This window comes from Saccoglossus kowalevskii, chromosome 2, assembly GCF_978046115.1.
Source record: "Saccoglossus kowalevskii chromosome 2, keSacKowa6.1, whole genome shotgun sequence".
Classification (NCBI taxonomy): domain Eukaryota; kingdom Metazoa; phylum Hemichordata; class Enteropneusta; family Harrimaniidae; genus Saccoglossus; species Saccoglossus kowalevskii.
Window position 1 is genome coordinate 28,952,608 of NC_140642.1, and position 6,636 is coordinate 28,959,243.

Consider the following 6,636-nt stretch of genomic DNA (forward strand, 5'->3'; position numbering starts at 1 on the left):
TCACTGAAACTTTGTATATCAGTGCTCTGAGACATTACATAGACCAGATTAGTTTTGGTAAAAATCTGTGAATATTAATTACCTAATTTGCATGATCAGCAATTTTCATAGCTGCTCTAGCTCAATGCACAAACCTGATTAGCTTTGGGCTAAAATCCATGCATATCAATTACCTAATTTTCAGCTTTTCTAGCAATAACTCAAGTACTAATCACCACATTTCATTGAATGTTGATACGTAGATGCTCTAGGACAATGAACAGACCTGATCAGTTTTGGTTAAAATCTATTTATACCAATTACCTAATTTGCATAATAATTCATAATTTTTCCGTTTTTCCATTGATATCTCAATTTATAATCACATTTCAATGAAACTTGGTACATAGATACTCTTTGGGATTGCACAGACCTTATTAGTTTTTTTAATTAATATCTGTACATAATACTGTAAAGGGGTTAATTATTCACTGGGTTTTAATTTTGCTTATTTTGCTGACTGGAAAATGCGCTAAATTGAAACCCAGTGAATATGTAAAATTTAGCATAGAACACATTATCTAAATGTTAAAACCGTGAATTTAAAACCCACTGAATATGTCTGAAATGCTAAATCAGTGAAATTTAAACCCAGTGTAAATTAGTCATTTTACAGTAGTCGGGTTTCAGTTTTCCATGAATATCATGTTATTTCAATGAATACTTGAAAACAATAATGACCTAATTAGTTTTGGGTTTAAATACATTCTTAATAATTGTCTAATTTGCATAATGATTTTCTTTTCGGCTTTCCATAATTTTTTTAAAATTAATCATCACATTATGTATAATGTATAATGAAACTTGTACATATGTTCTCTGTACAATACACAGATCTGATTAGTTTTGGATTGAAATTCATGCATAAAAATTACCTAATTTGGATATAATTAACAAATTTCTCCACCTGTAAAACTAATTACTGCATTTCAATAAATAATTGGGGTATAATGGGAACAATGCTAAAGACCTGATTAGCTTTGGAATGAAATTCATGCATACTAATTACCTAATTTGCATAATATGCATAATAGTCACATTTCATTAAAATTTGGTGCATAGATGCTCTTCGGTGATCCACAGACGTGATTAGTTTAATGATGAAAACCATGCATATTTAATATAAAATTATTATAAGCCAAATATATATTATATAATATTATAATCTCAAAATATGCGAGTATTATAAACTTCAATATTGGGGATCATGTTGTTTTGATGTTGGGCATCTCAAATATCTCAAATAACAGATCAATATTAGTTGCCAAGCTTCTTGTTTAAAATGCTAATCTTAAATTTTGAATTAATTTTGAATTTGTCTCCAATAACCTCAGCACACAAGGATACTTTTTTTTGGTTGTTATGAAAATGCTTGCATTTTTATGAAAATGTAAATTTGCCCCTCCCTCGAAGTACCAGGATGTGTGACCTTTAGTGTGTCATGCCTTATTGAATTATGATTTGTTAAAATGCATAGGTACTGTATCAAAAGTCCATGACAGCAGTGGAGGGTAAATTATTCACTACCCTTCCTGCCGGGGATAAGTGTGTTTTATATATTATCTTCATTTCTCATAAATGTTGATTTACACATACATTTTCTTATACACATACATTTCTTATAAGTTTTAGTTTTCATTTTTTTTGTAAGAAATTAAAGAAGGGTATCCAGGAAATCTCATACCGGTAATTGGTTACATTTCTTACAAATAAATTTGCTTTCTTATAAAAGGAAATCATATGAACGGGTATTATCTTGTGCCATAACTATGTGAATGTACATAAATACAATTAACTTGTCGAGGTTTGTATCTGTTGATGTGTTTATAAATCAAACCATACCCTAGAGTATAATATACTGTAAAATACTTTATTTTCACTTGGAATTAATTTTCCACTATTTTCGCTGATGGAGTCGTTCTGTGAAAATAAAATCTAGCGAATATATCTTTTTCCCTATATTTTACATTCAATGCACCAAAAATCGGTGAAAATAAATTCCATACGAAACTCCCAAAAAAGTCTTTTCAGCAAAAATTAGTTCCAGCTTAAATAGAGTATTTTACAGTATTGCACAATTCCATAAAATGCTTTTTCATTACACGTATAGAAGGAGAAATATTCACTGGGTTTAATTTCAGTGGATTTGATGTAGCATGGCTATTCACTGGTTTATGAAGGAACCAATACAATCTGTGTTTGCGTTTTGGCATATTCACAGGGTTTTTATTTTAATTTGCTGTGCGGCTACATTCTGTTTTGTCTTATGTTTTTGTCTTTGATCATAGATTTTGTCAAATAAAATAATTCTGCATTTGATATACAAGTAAAATAATATTCAACGTTGAAATTCAGTCTGAAAATTTAATCTTTGTTCATATAATATGTGCGTACAGGTACACGGACATATTAAGGGTCATTTATCCAAGTCAAATAATATGGAACAAAGAGAAAAAAGATTAATAGTGCCACTGCTAGCTGTTACTTGCACATTAGGTCAACTGTTTGTTGAATAAATTTATGTTTTACATGTGTCTACATGTATTAGCTATTGAATTCTTGTTGACATTTGCCCTTTTGGTCCTTGCACATATGGCATTATGTATATATTTTCGTTTTGACCTGTCTGAATGAACAAGGCTGTGTGTACATTTGTTTGGTTATGCATGGAACATATCCTCATTTTTCTTTATTTAAATTTAATATTCTTTTTTTCCCCCCAGCTTTTAATTTTGCCTGTGTACTATGCATGGTTTGATATATCGAAATATTTCTGTGAATTCATACTATATTATGTTGAATCTTTATTAGAAGCTGCACCCCTAATATAAGTTGCATGCACCCATTCTGTTTGAACAATTGAGAACCAAAAATTCACCATTTTTCATATGTTCAGATGCTCTAATAGAAACCTCATCCCATCTGTTGTATTGTACCATTTTAATATAACAGAAAAATAGAAGAATTCCCCAAAAATATGTATTTTCCATTTAAAATAAAATTACTGTATAAAAAAAAGCCTCAAGTTGATGATAACTAGTGGTGTACGTAAACAAAAGAATGTGATATTTTTATCACTTTTATTTTTAGGTAGCATGCTTGTTAACATCCTTAACATTACTGCGTTGGCTTTATTAAAAGTGCATCTCTAAAACAAGTGTACATATTGTACAAAAAATTGTATGTATGTTATGCTAGATCATTAAAATTTGAACTTTTTTGACCATAGATACCTCTATCATTTTATGTAAGTGCATGCATTAATATAATAAATTGACTACAACTATTCCAGAACTGGATCTTGATCTGTCATTGATGGATGGATTTTGTTCAAACTTAGTATTACTTAGAATCTTGCAGTCCATTGCTTTTGCTATCATCTTACAATGATAATGTACAGTGCTTGCCATGTCATGACTTGTGAACTATGAATTTCCTGGTAATAACATTTCCTAGTAATAGTGTAATAATTATAATCCAAAACCATTGTGAATATAGGACCAGCAAATCCATAAGAAACTTTTGTTTTTGCGGGGAACAAATATAACCACAAGCAACTAATGAATTTTATTTGTATTATTTACTTGTATCATTGACCTCATGGTACGATCTTTATGTCACAGCTGTTATTATTGCCTTAGAGGGCATACTTTATTTTGAAGTTAAAATGGTAATAAAAAGGGTAATCTAAAAACAACATCGTTTATCAAATAAATTATCAATTGTTTGATAGGTGAAAAGTGAAGAAGACATTGAAGAAACGTTGCTGTTAAACCTGGAAACACCAGGATGTATGTATGACATTTAGCACTCAAGAAGAAAAAGATGGTTCATATCCAGCCATATCTCACCCATGCTTTGGAAGATCAAGTTCATACATCAGACATTATATTTGTTTCATGACCCGATTCAAGATGGTCGAATGGCAGTCATTTCTAGTATTCCAGATCTCAGCTGTGTGTAGACGGACTTGGTATAAACTTGGGTACATACACTGAACACAATGATATCTTGATGCTTTTTTTTCGAATCAAGTACAAAATGGTCAATCTGTTTTTTAGGAAAATTGTCAAAAATGCATAACATGGCAATTTAGCAGCAGCTCCCATTGACTACAATTAAAACACATATCATTAAGAATTAAATATTGTAATTTTTTTAGTATTTTCAGACATGAACAAGTACATTGTTTAGACACTGTATATCATTTTTTCATCTTATGCCACTGATCAAAATGTTGAGGTATTGAGATATATCCTTGCCATATGACATTATTTTTACTGTTGAGTAGCATTCTACATTAATATTTCTGTATTTTTAACCTTGTTTTGATTCATTTAACTATTGTTTGAGACCTGTATGTAGAGATCATCGAAACAAACAAGTATCTATGATTGAATGAACAACGATGGAATAGTATTTTTTGTTATCTATTTGTCTGTTAAATTACATTTATCAGGTTTTTCTTGTATATCTTTATTGAAGATGCTTTTTCATACATTTAATTTCCTAAGTGATCAATTTGTATTTTATTTTTCTTATCAATGATATTGATAATAAGACTGCACATATTTTATGCATGCATTATAAATGTCAACTTTCACAAAAGATTTACATGTGTATATGTGTGCTGTTTATTTTTTACATGTGACAGAAGTTTTGGCTGTGTTCTGGGAAGGTTGCAGTTTGTTCATTCTGATCAGCTCTATATTGAACAGTGGAAAAATACAACATAAAGGTCTGTGTCCTTTCTCAGTGAAAAAGATTTCTTCTTTAACACACACTCCGCTGATGCTGTTTTTTCCCCTCCATTCACTTTTTGGGCATCTGTGGAGACTTTCAGCAGGCAATGTCAATTTTTGACGCCTTTCACAAAATAAATCCTGCAAAACTTTGCAGCAAAGATTTGGCGGGAACGAAATTACAGTGCGCAAAAGGTTAAAGAAAATTAGAAACAAATCCAAATTTGCGGGTGTATGTATTTCTTTGAATCTTTCACTTTTACACAGGTATTTGTGCAAGTAATTCACTGGAATATTTTTGAATAAAAAATGAACATAATGTTAAGTGTTGTGTGTAATATGTACAATATTTTGCAATGAATAGAAACTGATTTATCTATATATTGTGTGATGTACATTTTGTGTTTGAAGTGAACCATGGGAGTTCTCTTTTTTTTTGGGGGGGGGGGGGGTTATTTTACTTTCTCCCCTTCATAAAGAGTTCTGTGTATTTATTAACTCTATATTCAGGGCAAAAATAAATGCTAGTTTTTCTCAACAATTTGGTCCGTTACAAATATCAGAATATTCTAAAAATTTGTTACAGCATATTCACCATAGGAACTATAAGCTATTATAAGCTCAATATATCCCATGCTGCATCATTCCAGACAATAGTATGTCCTGTTTTTTTTTAACCCCTGACTTGCAGCTGTTAAAGTTCATCTATAACTGGGATGTAATCAAAACATTTCTTTTCTTAATTTAAATATATTAAATGTTATCTAATATAATTTATCTTGCCACGTGGGATACATAATGATACACTTTTCTGCATCATAATGTCAAAATAAGTTGTTCTGAATATTTTCGATGACCACTGATATAGAAATTCTGTGTAAACTAATAAGGGTCAATGAATTTAATTGAAAAGTCAGAAAATTTATGTTCGTAATTTCATGCATTGTGTCAAGAGTAATGTGTGAACAGGTATTTCTGGACCACCTTTTAATATCTGTCAATAAAAATATAAATTAAAGTCTGTTGTAATTGAATTAAACATTTTTCATGGTTCGGCATGGGGTCTTAGGGTGAAATATTTGCATGGTGACTTCTTGTTTTTACCAATGATTTATTGAAAATTGTTTAGAATAATTATTCCTAAGGAAAACTAAGTACTCTTCACTTGTATGCACTCCCAAATTTGAAATTCAACTTACCATCAATGAGTACTCCTCTCTGTACAAGTCTGGGGAGGGATATGGAACATTTTAGGGGCCATGATAAACTTTTATATAGACATTGTTGTGGCACAGGGGGGGTGTTCTCATTTTTTTTTTTTTCAAACTTGGCTGTTGAGTGTGAAAAAATAATATGAATTAATATGTTTAACAGCCAGGCATGATGGAACATGTTACCTTTATTTATTTTCTAGTATTTGTTCAATTGGCTATTTGGCCAACATAGTGAAATATAACTGGTCTGAATAATTCTTACTTCCAACCCATAACACTATAGTGAAATAATCAACCAATTAGAAAACAGAAAGTCATTCCTATTGCCAACTTTGTGTTTGAAGTGCAAGCACACCCCCCCCCCCCTCTTATTTGATTGTTGTCAAAATAATTTCACCTGGTAAAGTTACCCTACTAAACTTCTCAGAGCAAGAGCAAATTTTAAATAAACAAAACGTAGTTAAATGGACTTGCCTGTATTTGTACAAAATTACTTTACACTAAAAACTAAAACAGTATCCTTTAATTATACCACTTTCAGAGTTATTGTAAACACAAATATTTTTTTTTATATTTTGGTTTATGATATTGTGTGAAAAAATATTTAAAATGCTTTGAAATTATTATTCTAGTTGATAAAA

The 6,636-nt window shown here is 30.4% G+C and overlaps 1 long non-coding RNA gene across 1 annotated transcript in view; it reads left to right on the forward strand.

Annotated features, from left to right (window-relative positions):
- LOC144352766 (uncharacterized) overlaps nucleotides 1–5,100 on the forward strand; it is a 37,492-nt gene extending 32,392 nt beyond the window's left edge. Inside the window, exon 2 of the long non-coding RNA XR_013420658.2 lies at nucleotides 3,773–5,100. This is a non-coding gene — a long non-coding RNA (uncharacterized LOC144352766). The remainder of the gene's footprint in view (nucleotides 1–3,772) is intronic.
- Nucleotides 5,101–6,636: the final 1,536 nt, after the last annotated feature.